This window comes from Scylla paramamosain, chromosome 25, assembly GCF_035594125.1.
Source record: "Scylla paramamosain isolate STU-SP2022 chromosome 25, ASM3559412v1, whole genome shotgun sequence".
In the NCBI taxonomy this organism is placed as follows: domain Eukaryota; kingdom Metazoa; phylum Arthropoda; class Malacostraca; order Decapoda; family Portunidae; genus Scylla; species Scylla paramamosain.
This window is the reverse complement of record NC_087175.1, coordinates 3,715,001-3,730,000: the sequence shown is the minus strand read 5'-3', so window position 1 is coordinate 3,730,000 and position 15,000 is coordinate 3,715,001. Positions and strand designations below refer to the sequence as shown.

The 15,000-nt window shown below is 38.7% G+C and overlaps 1 protein-coding gene across 1 annotated transcript in view; it reads right to left on the bottom strand.

The window, feature by feature from the left end:
* The window catches only part of LOC135113101 (putative neural-cadherin 2), a 248,894-nt gene that overhangs the window by 91,026 nt on the left and 142,868 nt on the right, over positions 1–15,000 (bottom strand). The window lies entirely within an intron of this gene.

Genomic DNA, 15,000 nt, shown 5'->3' with positions numbered 1-15,000 from the left:
ATGGATGATGACTGAGTGAGTATTATTATTGTGAAATGAGTAAATAGATACGAGAGAGAGAGAGAGAGAGAGAGAGAGAGAGAGAGAGAGAGAGAGAGAGAGAGAGAGAGAGAGAGAGAGAGAGAGAGAGAGAGAGAGAGAGAGAGAGAGAGAGAGAGAGAGAGAGAGAGAGAGAGAGAGAGAGAGAGAGACGCAGATAGACAGACACACCGAGACAGAACAGGACATAAAAAATACACACCACACAAACAATGACTAACAAATAAACAAACAAACAAACAAACAAACAAACAAACAGAGAGACAAGGAGGTAAACAGCCATACACACAAACTGACAGACAAAAAGAAGAGCAAAGGAATAAAAAAAAATAAAACCACACAAAAAAATAAAATACAGTACAGCGATTAAATAAACAAATAAATAAACAAGGTAATGATGCCAGAATCTACAGACAAATAAAAAAGGAGAGAGAAAGAGGAAATAGAGAATAAAGGGGAACATAAAAGCAAGAGCAGCAATAATGAGGATAAAACAAAGATAACTGGAAGAAGAGAAGGAGGAAGAGGGACGAAGAGAAGAGAAAACTGAGGAACAAAAAAATAAAAGTAATAATTAAAGCAAGACAGACTGAAAGGCATAAAACGAAAGACTAAAGAGAGAGAGAGAGAGAGAGAGAGAGAGAGAGAGAGAGAGAGAGAGAGAGAGAGAGAGAGAGAGAGAGAGAGAGAGAGAGAGAGAGAGAGAGAGAGAGAGAATAAAAAGAATACAAAATTAAAACACCACATATCTATCCTCTCTTTACACACCCGGAAAGAGAAACTGGTAAAGATTATAATACTGTTGTGTGCGTGCGTGCGTGCGTGCGTGTGCATGTGTGTGTGTGTGTGTGTGTGGAGGAGTCAACACATCCCTCCATCTGCCAAACGTAATTATTAAAACACACTGCCATGACGAGAGAGAGAGAGAGAGAGAGAGAGAGAGAGAGAGAGAGAGAGAGAGAGAGAGAGAGAGAGAGAGAATGGTTGATTATTGTGTTATTCTTTACCCATCACTGCCTCACTGCACATCACAGGTGCCTTTATTACTGCTGGTGTCTTTGGGACGAACATGTGCTGGTGGTGGTGGTGGTGGTGGTGGTGGTGGTGAAGACGTGTGTGTGTTGTAATAGCTGCGGTGTACCTCTTATGAGGCTTCTGTTTATTACTATTACTATTACTGCTACTCCTACTACTACTACTACTACTACTACTACTACTCTTACTACTACTACTGGTGGTACTACTACTGCTACCATTATTACGAGAAATATAGAAACAGAAGATATGAGGAATAGAAAAAATGAAAAAAAAAAAATTCCATCACTAACAAAACTGAAAATTAATAACAATAAGAGAGAAAACTTACTGAAAATATAGACTGCTACTACTACTACTACTACTACTATTACCATCACCACCACCACCACCATCATATAGGGAATCCAAACACAACTATCAATATTATTTAATTTTCCTTTAATTTTCTCTTTATTTTGCATTCATTCCACCGTTTGACAGATGGTCCTTGTGAAAGAGGATTGAGTCTTTTAAATTAACACTCCTTAGAGAGGCATAGATTAAGAGGGGATGTGATGGAGGTCTTTAAGTGGTACAGGGGATATAGCAAGGGTGGCATCAGCAAAATTCTCAGGATCAGTAATCAGAACAAGACCAGAAATAACGAGTCCAACTCAGATAAAGTTTTAAAATAAAGATACGAAGAAATTGGTTCCTAAATTGAGTGGAAGATGAATGGAATAGACTCAGTAATTTGGTTAGTGCTGAGTCATTAGGGAGGTTTAAAAGATGATTAGACAGATTTATGGATGGGGATGATGAATGGAAACAGGTAGGTGTGTGTTATCCAGGGGCAGCCACGTGTAGGCCTGATGGCTTCTTACAGCTTTGTTCTCCTATGTTTTTTATTTTCATTTTTATTTTTAAGTTTGTTCTTTAGCCTCTATCGTTTCTGTGCACAAATCAAACTTTCTCTACTCCGTCACCTGTCCATTCGTTTATTCCACGCCACCCAATCAAACAAGACGAGGAATCTCCCAACTCGCACTCACAGACGCTCCACCATCTCACCCCAGCTAGTGTTAACATGTTCCACTGAAGGTTACAGGATTTTCAAGAGAGCTTTTCATGATTGTAGTAAAAGTTCACGGGGTATTCTGCATCACTATTACCACAGAGCATGAAGAGAATCCAAGCAGTAATCTCAACATCCTTTGAAAACAGTCATTAAGAGAGAGCAAAGGGTTAGGAATACTCGTCCTCTTCTAATCCCTGTGTATAGTTCTTCCCTTTACAGACAACTAAGATTATAACTTATCTTTCTTTTCTTATCAATAGCAATAAGTTTTCGTCCCCTTATCTATCTTTTACCAATAACGATAACTTTTCCTCCCATTACTGAGTGTTCAAATTTCCTACCTTCCCTTTACAGACAACTAAGATCACACTAATCTCGGCATCCTTTGAAAAAAAAAAAAAAAAAAAAAAAAAAAAAAAAAAAAACAATCTCCCATGTTTTTTTTTTTTTTTTTTTTTTTTTTTTTTTTTTTTTTTTTTGCTTAGCCAGGACACCATTTCGTTGCTCTAATTGCCCATTTATCGCCTATGAAATCTTAACCATCATTCCGTCCCTTCCATGTCACAATAGCTCCTCCATCTCCCTTTTGTTTTCACCTCCACCATCCTCCTTCAGCTGCTCCTTTTTTTTTTTTTCATTCGTTCTCCTTTATTCAGTTATCATTGTCTTGTTTTGATTGTTTTTCCTTCCTTCTTCTTTTGTCTTTTTTCCTTCTGCTTTTTTTTTTTCCCAGCGTGTCATTTTGTTACTTTGGTTAGGTTTTCTCGTGTTCCTTCTTTTTCCTAGTTTATCATTTTGTTACTCTATTGATTTTTTTCCCTTCATTTTGTTACTCTGCTTATTTTTTTCCTTTCTTCACCTTTTTTTTTCAAAGTGTATCAATCTGTTATTCTGTTTATCTTTTTCCTTTTTCTTCTTTTTCCTCGTTTATCATTCTGTTCTATTGATCTTTTCCCCCTCATTCTTCTTCCCTCATTCATTCTGTTATTTTATCTATCTTTCCCTTTCTTCTCCTTTTAAGTAGTGTATCATTGTTACTCTAAATATTGTTTTTCATTCCTTCCCCTTTTTCTTCGTTTTATTCTGTTACTCGATTGATCTTCTTCCCTCTTTCTTCTTTCCTAGAGTATCAATCTATTATTCTGACACCATAACACACACACACACACACACACACACACACACACACACACAAGCTTGCCATCTCTAACCTTCATTAACATCCCTTCCTTTTCTCTCCGCCCCTGAGCTGTCAATCTATTAGTATATACGAGAGTCCCAAATGACTCTTATCCTTCCCCTCCCTCCCACACACACACGACTACCCGCTACAGATGACGCAAAATGCAGCAGAAAATGAAGGAAAAGATAAATGAAGAGACGGGGGATGAAAAATGAGAGCGAAATGCACTTGATATGAGAGGCACGTTACAGGAGTGAATTAAATGTAAAGAGGAAAAGGGGGGCGGGACTGAAGAGGAAGGAGTTGTGCACGTGTACAGACATGTTGCCAAATCAATGAAAAGGGATTGAATGAAAGGTAACAGCGAGTGAGGTGAGAGAAAGGGGAGGAGGGAATAATATAAACACCTGCCCAACGAAATGAAACAGGTGTGTGGAAGTCAGGTGAAGGGAATGGTGGAGGCAACGCTGTGTCACCTGTACTGTGTAAATTACATACACATAGATAAAAAAAAAAAGAGGGAGAGAGACAAAAGAGAAATATTTGAGATGAAGTGCCGTATGTGTGAAGCAAGACAGGTGGAAGGAAAGGTAAAAGGTAGAGAAAAAAATGTTACCTGCACTACGCAAATTAGATTCATGGAAGGTCTAAAAAGAAATACAATCGAAAAAGTTGCCCAACGAAATTCAACAGGTGCGTGTGAGTGAACGAATGGCAGGTGAGGGGACGGGAAAAGGTAGGATTAAAAGAATTGTGTTACTTGTACGACATAAATTAGATTCATGGAGTGTCTGAAACCGGGGAAAAATCGAAAGAGTTGCCTGACAAAAGAAGCAAGGCAGGTGAATGGACAGGTAAAGGTAGAATATTAAAAAGAGAAAAAAAAAAGAAAAAAAATGCGCTACTTAAATTTGATTCATGGAAGATCTAAAAAGCAATAAAATCAAAAGACTTGCCCCGGGAAATTAAACAAGTACGTGTGAAGGAATGAATGACAAGTAAAGGGAGAGAGAAAATGACTGTTACCCGTGCTTCGTAAAATCGCTGTCCGGTTAAATTAAACGAACGTGCGAGACTGGAGACGAAGGGGAAGGCAATAATAATAATAAAAAAATAAATAAATAAATAAAAAAAATAGAGGTGCGTGGCCTGTATTAAATATAAATAAATCACATTCACTTAATCTATGAAGAGTATGAGAAATATAGATAATTGCATAATGAAATGGAAAAGTGTGTGTGTGTGTGTGTGTGTGTGTGTGTGTGTGTGTGTGTGTGTGTGTGTGTGTGTGTGTGTGTGTGTGTGTGTGTGTGTGTGTGTGTGTGTGTGTGTGTGTGTGTGTGTGTGTGTGTGTGTGTGTGAGGTAATGAAAGGTGAGGTATCAGATTAAGGAAGAGAGATAAAGGTTGCGTTACGTACACTAAACGCATCACATTCACATCAGGTATTAAAAGGGAGGAAATTAAACACATTTATCAGGGGAGACACATGAGAGGACAGGTAAAAACTTAAATGTAAAAGGCTGTCTTACCTGCACTAACTAAATCATATTCACATTAGGGGGAAATATAGACAGTTACCCAATGAGATTATAGGTGTAGTGAGGTACATGGCAGGTGAAATGATAGGTGAAGTTAAGAACAGAGATGCTACCTGTCCTAAACAAATTAAATACACATAAGGAATGAAAAGGGAGAAAATAGACACCTGCCCTATAAAATGAAACAGTTATGTACAGGTGAAGGAAATGACAGGTGGGAGGGCAGGGTTTGCTCACCTGTATTGCTTTAAAATCAATTATAAATACACATCTTGCAAAAGTGATGTCGTAAAACTCAGGGAAACAATTGCAAGCCAGGTGAAGGACAGGTGAGGGGGACGGCACAGGTAAAGATAAAAAGTATGCTACCTTTAATGCTAAACTTGATACGTGCAAGGTATTATTCTCCTAACGTGTGAAGGAAGCAAAGAGAGAATACCAGAATTTGAAAATATCTCTACAACTGAATCCCCTCGAAGAAATTGTGCAAGAAAATACAGAAAATAGGAAGATTAAACGCCTACTACTATCTCTACTGAATTTTCGCAAGGTATAACTACTTTTCCAACGTGTGAAGGGGCCAAAAAGGAGGTATAAAAATTTAGAAACTCCTCTAGAATTGTATCCCTCTCAAAAGGCAATACCAGAAAACAAGGGAAACAGAAAGATTAAATGCACACTACTGGATTCGTGGACCTAAATAAACTACTTTCCTGACGTGTCGAGGGTGGCCAGCTGAAGGTACAGAAAATAGAAAACACCTCCAAAGTTGCCACTCCCTCAGAAAAGAATGTAAAGAAAGGAAAAGAAGAGGAAGGTGAAACGTACGAACACACTCCCCTTGGTACGATAAGGTACTGCAAGGTGTTGTTGCTTTCCTGACGTGTGAAGGAGACGAGCTTGGCGCAGAATGAAAATAAATAAGGAAAGAAAGCTTGTCAAGTTACCACGCCCTCAAAAAAATAAATAAATGAAAAAAATAAATAAATAAATAAAATAAATGAAAAATAAAAAGGAAAATAAAAAGATTCCATACAAAAAAAAGGAGAAAGAAGCCTACTTTAATCTACGCGTGAAGGAAGAGATGGCTAAACGCACAAAAAAACAGAGAGGAAGCCTGTAAACTTGCCGCCGCGTCAAACAAAAATAGATTACGTTACACAAAAGGGGAGAAACGACTCTTCTTTACTCGTTGTGTGAAGGAAGACAAGTAAAGGTACAAAAAATGAGGAGAATGCCTGAAAAGTTGCTATCCCCTCGAGAGAGATAGAGAGAAAAAAAGAAAAATTCCCGAGAAAAGGAAAAAAAATAGGAAGCAAGCTACTTTTATTTACGTGTGAACGAAGCAAGGTAAAGGTAGAAAAAATAGAGTAAAAAAAGCCAGGAAAGTTTATACACCCTCAAGAAAATAAGAAAACAAAGAAAAGAGAAAAATACTCCCAGGAAAAGGAAAACAAGACTAATTTAATACCGGAAGCGTCTATATACACCTCTCCAGAAACTGTTTAAATCAAAGAAAAAATAAAAAAACAGGAAAAAGAACTCCGTTTACCAGTGAAGTGATGCTATGAAACGAAACATTTTAAATCAAAAGGAAGAAAGGAGGAGAGAGATAAAAAAAAAGAAGAAAAAAGTGGAATGGAACAGTTTACGTGAAAGAAATGAAATAAAGAAAAGAAAAAAAGTGAGAATTCTAGAGTTTACCATAAAAGGGATTAAGGAAAAGAAACAAACAGTTAAAATCACAAGAAGAAAAACATTAATAATAAAAAAAAGTGATAATAATTCAAAAGTTTGTAAGTGAAATGACGTTACGAAATACCACGAAACAATAGTCTGTCAGGTGAACTGCAGGTGGGAGTGAGTGGAAAGGTGTACCGTTGTGTTACCTGTATCAAATTGGACTCGTGTGGGGCATAGCCAGGGACAAGGGTGTGCTGTCAGGGCCACGCTGGCTTGTATACCTGTGACGTGCACGTGTGAGGAGCAAAGGAAGGGAAAAGGTAAGGTGTGTGTTGAAGGAAAGATTATATTTGAACTTTTATTTATGTTGTAGGTAGGAAGGTAAGTTAGTCTGTCTCTCTCTCTCTCTCTCTCTCTCTCTCTCTCTCTCTCTCTCTCTCTCTCTCTCTCTCTCTCTCTCTCTCTCTCACTGCAAAAGAAAGTGAGAATCGAATGAAGTTTCCTGTGCCTAGGTAAAAGTCTCTCTCTCTCTCTCTCTCTCTCTCTCTCTCTCTCTCTCTCTCTCTCTCTCTCTCTCTCTCTCTCTCTCTCTCTCTCTCTCTCTCACGCGCGCCAAACAACAACAAAGGCTTTGGTTATGTCTCTCTCAGGCAAAAAGGGAAAAAAAGAGGCTTAAATATTCTTGTAAACTCCCTCCAAGACTATTCCTGAGAATATGGAGGAGAAGGAGGAGGAGGAGGAGGAGGAGGAGGAGGAGGAGGAGGAGGAGGAGGAGGAGGAGGAGGAGGAGGAGGAGGAAGTCGAAGAGGAGGAGGAGGAGGAGGAGGAGGAGGAGGAGGAGGAGGAGGAGGAGGAGGAGGAGGAGGAGGAGGAGGAGGAGGAGGAGGAGGAGGAGGAGAGGAGGAGGTGGAAGTGGAAGAGGAGGAGGAGGAGGAGGAGGAGGAGGAGGAGGAGGAGGAGGAGGAGGAGGAGGAGGAGGAGGTAAAGAGGAGGAATTTGTTACATTTCTCAACTTCTGCTTTCTGAATAATGAAAATGGAGAGTTACGAGATTCTAATTTCTCTCTCTCTCTCTCTCTCTCTCTCTCTCTCTCTCTCTCTCTCTCTCTCTCTCTCTCTCTCTCTCTCTCTCTCTGTCCGTCTGTCTCTTAACTTGTCTCTCCATCAGCAAGACATATAAAATTTGAGAGAGAGAGAGAGAGAGAGAGAGAGAGAGAGAGAGAGAGAGAGAGAGAGAGAGAGAGAGAGAGAGAGAGAGAGAGAGAGAGAGAGAGAGAGAGAGAGAGAGCGACACACAAACACACACACACCTCACCCTCTCCCTCCTCAACTCCATCCCAAACCCTACCCCACCCCCCCCCAAAAAAAAAGAAAAAAAAAAAACGAGAAAAAAATCAAAGCGGAGAGAAAAAAAAATTGTTACACCGATCGACTCTCTCTCTCTCTCTCTCTCTCTCTCTCTTGCAACCCAGGCTCGACAAAGGCGTGCAAGTGTCGTGCAGAAGTGAACAGCTCTCAGTATTAATGGTGAAGGGGGGGGTGGAGATCTCAAGGGATGTATGCATTACTTTAATTACGTGCTACTGTAGAGAGAGAGAGAGAGAGAGAGAGAGAGAGAGAGAGAGAGAGAGAGAGAGAGAGAGAGAGAGAGAGAGAGAGAGAGAGAGAGAGAGAGAGAGAGAGAGAGAGAGAGAGAGAGAGAGAGAGAGAGAGAGATTGCGGTTCGATTGGCAAGAGGGAAAGATAATGAGAGAAAAAGATTAGCCCCAATGTCTGTCTTGTCTCAATTATTCCGAAGGCCGCCGATACCCGAGTTGGCAACACTGTGGTGCGCGCTTGACAGACCAATTATTAAGTTTGCGGCGATAGCAACACTGCGCGGGGAGAGAGAGAGAGAGAGAGAGAGAGAGAGAGAGAGAGAGAGAGAGAGAGAGAGAGAGAGAGAGAGAGAGAGAGAGAGAGAGAGAGAGAGAGAGAGAGAGAGAGAGAGAGAGAGAGAGAGGTGGGGAAGTAAAAGAAAACGTAAAAAAAACAAGACACTATCCCGTTTTCATTGATAGTAACGACTCGATGCTTTAGTTTTATGTCAGAACTTTCCCAGCGTCTCATCTGGTTGCTTTATGGAATGCTTCGAACCCTCTCTGCTTCATGAACCGCCGGGATTCGAAGCCTCAGGGATTCGAAGCCGTATTAGATATTAGTAGTGATTCGTTTAAGTTTCTTCGCCCCGGTACGCTCTGACGAGTCTCGAGGGCTTCGTGAGATTAGAGTTTCGTGATATCGGAGGAAGTGGTTCGCGAATCTTATTTTCGAAGCTTCGGTTTCGTGTGAATGTGAGCTTTTGGGTATTTTGTGGAGATGCGTCAGGGAAAACTTTCGTATTCTCTCTCTCTCTCTCTCTCTCTCTCTCTCTCTCTCTCTCTCTAGGACATTATCTTGCAATCAATACATACCATTCTAAATTATTCTCTCTCTCTCTCTCTCTCTCTCTCTCTCTCTCTCTCTCTCTCTCTCTCTCTCTCTCTCTCTCTTCCTTCATATCCCTCCCCGCCACTTCATTGCACAAGTTTTTATGCTTTCTTGTGACCTCGCTTGCTCCTTCATATTTCATCATCTTCCTCCTTTTCTTCTTTCTTCTTTTCTTCATACATTTCTTTTTTTTTCTCTGTTTATCTCCCTCACTAGCTTTTTTTCTCTTGTTTTCTTCTTTATCGATTTCTTCTATTTTTTTTATCTTTTCTATCATCAACGCAATTTTTTTCTTATTTTCCTTTTTTATTTATTTTTTTTAATTATTGATGTTATTTGTGCTTTTTTATTGTTTTCCTTGTTTTCCTTGTTTGCTTATTCCCTTATCTTTCTTCTGTTTCCTTGTTATTTCTTTTCCTCGTAATTTTCGTTAAGTTTCCATCAAGAGGGTGCTTAGATGATGCCGAAAGAAAGAAAGATAAATAAATAAATAAATAAATAAATAAATAAATAAATAAATAAATAAATAAACAAACAAATAAAACAAAATAAAACAGGAATGCACCAAATGTTTCTTCGCTTTCCAATCTTTCGACCTTTCCTCGTGTTTTTCTTTTTTTTCCCCTCGTTGATTTTCCATGAACAAGGTGGTTGTAGATGAAACTAAAAAAGAGAAAAAAAAAGGAAAAAAAGAGAAAAATAGCAATGTAGAAATGTTCATGTTCTCGTTTGTTCTTCCTCTTACCTTTCTTAATTTCCTCTTTCTTTTTCTTCTTCTCTTTTCTTTATTTTTCTCGTTAATTTCCTATGAAAATGGTGACTGAAGATAAAACAATAACAAAAAAAAATAATAATAAATAAATAAATAAATAAATGAGTGAATGAAAGTAAAGCAAAATATTTCTATGTCCTCGTTTATTCGTTCTATTTCTATTTGTTTCGTCCTTCTTCTTGTCTATAACGTATCTCATTCTCTCGTTAATTTCCCATAAAGAAAGTGACTGTAGAATGATGAAGCAGAAGAAAAGACGAAAAAAATATAAAAAATAAATAAATAAATAAATAAAAAAGATAACATAATTATAAACTTGAAAGAAAAAAAAAAAAGGCAAGTGTCTTAAGGAAACTTGTGAAGGAAATACCAAGGGAGGAAACTACGAAAGGCCAAATGAAACGCTTCTCTCCAGGAAATTCTTACAAGTGTGAATTTCCTGCCCATATATTTGCTTTATTTTATTATTATTATTATTATTTTTTTTTTTGCTTTCCTTCCGCGTTCAAGAATGTGGCATGATAATTACCGATTCACCTCCTAAACTTTACTGTATGGTGAATTTCTTTTTTTCATTCACAGTAAAAGAAAGTTTGTATGGACACACAAACTAGAGAGAGAGAGAGAGAGAGAGAGAGAGAGAGAGAGAGAGAGAGAGAGAGAGAGAGAGAGAGAGAGAGAGAGAGAGAGAGAGAGAGAGAGAGAGAGAGAGAGAGAGACTATAACGCAACATATGGCAACATTGTACAGTCAAGGCCAGAAGTCTGTTCACGTGCAGCATTCTATTCCACTAATTTAAACGGTTTGCCTTAGTTGTAAGTCCTCTGTTGTGTTGGCAGTCACTTTACGAAACCTGACAATGGCGAGATTCTAAGGAGATAGGAGGAAACTTAATACGAAGGGAAAAAAGGCCAAGAGAGGTGAGCATGATAGGTTATAAGACTTCCAACCAGGACTGTACCTTCTGTTACTTTACTTTGGGAACGTCATGCCACTTTTGACCACAACTGTATCCTCTCAAGCTTCTCTATTGTGGCGTGATGGCAATTCTGGCCACACGTGTACCTCCTATACCTGTCGAATTGGGCCGTGACATCATTTCCGTCCATAGTTGTGGTTTCTCTGTCTTTTTTTATTGGGTGTTGACATTAATTTTCTTCGTAACTGTACTTTTATGCATTTTCTATTAGCGACATCAATTTTGACCGTAACTGTACTTCGTGCCTTTTTTCATTAGACCGTGACATTAATTCTGGCCGTAACTGTACCTTGTCAATCTTTACCACAGCACAATGACATCAGTTTTGGTCGTAACTGTACTTTTCTGCCATTTCTTTAGCACAACGTCAATTCTCTCCGTCAACAATTTCTTATCTACGACTTTACTCAGAAGCTTTCCTACCCAACCTTGACTTCTGAAAGCAAACAAGGGCTCAGAAGGTTGCAGACGGGTAAGGGAAGGATCGTCTGGCGAGGGAAGGGTCAACACAGACAGATGGAAACGTCCCCTGTCACCTTCTCTAATGTTCCAGCGCGATAACGTATTCTGGAAACCTGAAAGCGTGACCTGGTTCGAGAAGTTTTATAGACCCAGGCATTGCAGGTTTAGTTAAGTGAGACAGCAAGGGAATAGAAAACGTACATTATGAGGCAAACATTCTAAATTCAGCGAAGTTTAGATGATAGTAATAAAGAAAACGTGAATGTTGAAGAGATGTTTGATGAATAGTAGGGTTAAATAAGGCGTCAATATTGAAGCCGACATTTCAAATTCAGTAAAGTTAGAGGGTAGTGCTAAATAAACGTGAATATTAAACAGCATTCCAGTTTCATTATTGGTTGTGATTCCAGATTTAGTAAGTGATGGCGGGGATATAAATAGCATACATACTCAGGCAGATGTACCAGATTTAGAGGATTTAGATGGCAGCAATAAATAAAAAGTGAATGATAAACAACATTTCAGATTTAAATAGTAAAGTAGACGGTAATAATAAATGAAAAAAAAGTTAATAATAAAGAACATTCCAAATTTTGTAATATTAAATTGTAGCGACAAACAAAACGAAAGTATTAAAGAAACATCCCAGATTTAGGAATATTTGATTTTACTGATAGACAAAACAAAAACTATCAAACAAACATCCCAGATTTAGCTAGGTAAGAGAACATGGGAACAAGAATAAGCGTAGATACAGAAACAAACACTCGAAACTCAGCAGCGTTATATGGTGGAGAGATAAATAAAAAGGTGAATATCGAAAAAAATAATTCCAGGTAAGATAGAGAGGGAATATAAACACAGATACTGCAGCAAACGTTTCAGAATTAGTTAAGTTAGGTGGCAGCCATAAATGAACCGTGAATATTGGGCCAACCGTGTAGCCATTCCACATTAAGTTTGGTTGGTTAAAAGATGGTAAGCAATTAAAAGTAGATATTAAGCAGTCATTCAGTATTTAGGTTCAGTCCCGCTCACTAATAACACCAAAGACTTCAGTAGAAAGACACTAACTTTATCAACCTTATTAACATTTTTAACTAAAGATCGTGCTGAGATTTTGCAGCTGCGAATGGCGAAGGAGAAAGGAGGTGAAGACACGAGTATTGTCAAAGACTTCACTAACTTCCACTCACCCATAATATATTTTCCCCATATTCTAACTATACTCTCGAAAAGCTTTTTCTTGCTGCAATTGTACTTTTCTTTTGAGGTATAACATCACCTGTAGACGCACCTGTACCTTCTGGAGCTCAAGGAACCTAAGCTGTAATGTTATGAATGGTGTATGGTGTCTGAATGTATAAAAGGCCAATGAATATAACACAACCAGTATCTTCTGTTGGTTCGTCACTTTTGATTGTCCTCTGTATCTTTTCCATGCGGCTGCGACAGTTCTCTTCCTCGCTGCTGTACTCTCTGTGGATATCTATCGGACTGACGTTTGGTGCCATGACATCACTCTCAGCAACTGTATTTTCTGTTACTTTGAATCGTAAAAAAAAAAAAAAAAAAAAAAAAAAAAAAAAAGGTATACCACTATTTTTCTTCTCACTCGCTCGGAAAAAAAAAAAAGAAAACGCAAAAAAAAACCTTCACACATATCCTAGGAATCGCTATCTGGCCAGATACGCCTTGAAAAATAAGTCGCGGGTCCCTTGGCGGCTGGAAACAACTAGTGCTGAAAATATCGTCACTTGAACCTTACCAATCCACCGAGTCTCCTGCCCAGACAACCACCCTACCACCTGCCCACCATACTCCACCACTACCCTGTCCACCACACCCGGGCACTTACCCACCCCACACAACCACCCACCCACCTACCCAGCACACCCACTACCCCACCACTGCCTCCAGGAGCATAAAGAGTTTCCGTCTATTTCTGACCAGTAAAGCAGTCCAACAGATGCAAGGATTTGAGATGAAGCGCGGGCAAATTTTCGCTTCTAATACGATGAGGAAAAACAAATAAACAGAGAGGGTGAAATATATATCAAGCACTGCCACGGTTTGATATTCCCGCCTTCCCTTCCCAATTGAGACTTGAAGGGGTAATGTTGTGAGATGCGGTAAAATTACTGTGATGTTAAGCAATGTCACTTTACTTCTTTGCCTTGCTTAGATGGCTGCCTGTCTGTATGTGTGTGTGTATGTATATGACGTCCACACACACACACACACACACACACACACACACACACACACACACACACACACACACACACACACACACACACACACACACACACACAGCACAAAAAATACAAAAAAAAATCCACGTTTTATTTCTTTTTTTTTTCCGCCAAAAAAAAAAAAAAAAAAAAGTTGGAATTTCTGTTTGGGCAAAAATATTCAACTTTCAATGACAGACACAAACAAAGACCGGGGCATTTTCTGTTATCCTGAGGGAGGGAGGGAGGGAGGGATGGGGAGGGAGGCATGTGCATGTAGAGCAATGAGTGGAGGGAGGGAAGAGGGATGGAGAGGAAGGAATGCCCACAAGAAGAGAGGAAGAGAGAATGAGAGGCACACAAAAGGAGAAAGAGAAGAGGGAATGAGAGGCAGGGAATAAAAGGAGGGAGTAAGTATAAAAGGAGAGGAAGAGCTAACGGAGAACATTAAAATACTAATAATAAAGAGAATGAAAGGAAGAAGCGATAAGAAACAGAACAAAGAGAATAAAGTGGAATAAGAAATAAATAAAAAAGTAAAAAAGCATACAAATATAGGTGAATTAGCAACATAACAATGAATAATAACAAAAAAAGTAAAGAATTTTATTATATATACACACATATGGAAAACAATTTACCAAAGTATGAAAAGGAAATAAAAAAAATAAAAAAACAGAATCAAGACAATTAAAGAAATAACAGAAGTGAATTCTCAAAATCACAAATGCACCAAAAAATGTACAAAAGTAATTAAGAGCAAGTAGAAGATATAGAGAAAAGTGTTAGAATATTCAACATTAAACAAAAACAAAAAAATTAAATAAATAAAAACACAGCAAATAGTAAAATAAAAAAAATAAAAAAATAAAAAAATGGAAACAAATTGAAATGAAAATTAATTGTAATAAAACGGCGAAGAAAAAAAAACATTAAAAGCTTAAAAAAATAAACAAAACAAATAAAAAAGATTGAACTAAAAATTAAATGAAACTAAGAAATAAAAAAAAATATAGTAAAAAGCACGAGAGAGAGAGAGAGAGAGAGAGAGAGAGAGAGAGAGAGAGAGAGAGAGAGAGAGAGAGAGAGAGAGAGAGAGAGAGAGAGAGAGAGAGAGAGAGAGAGAATCAGAATCTTAGGGTACACGTGTCAAAAATTTTTCCTCTCTTGTGATTGGTTGGGAGGACAGAAGAGTATTAGCCAATGGGGAGACTCGCCCTCGCCCTGACAGCCAATGACAGATCAAAGTCTTTTTTGGGCGTCCAATGAGAGCAGCGCGTCACGAGACAGAGACAAGTTGGATGCACAGTCATTTTCTGAGAGACAGCCACGTAATGGTGTCTCTCTCTCTCTCTCTCTCTCTCTCTCTCTCTCTCTCTCTCTCTCTCTCTCTCTCTCTCTCTCTCTGTGTGTGTGTGTGTGTGTGTGTGTGTGTGTGTGTGTGTGTGTGTGTGTGTGTGTGTGTGTGTGTGTGTGTGTGTGTGTGTGTGTGGGTGGGTGTCTCGTGTTCTGCATCGTATTAGTAGGTTTTCTTACACAGACTCT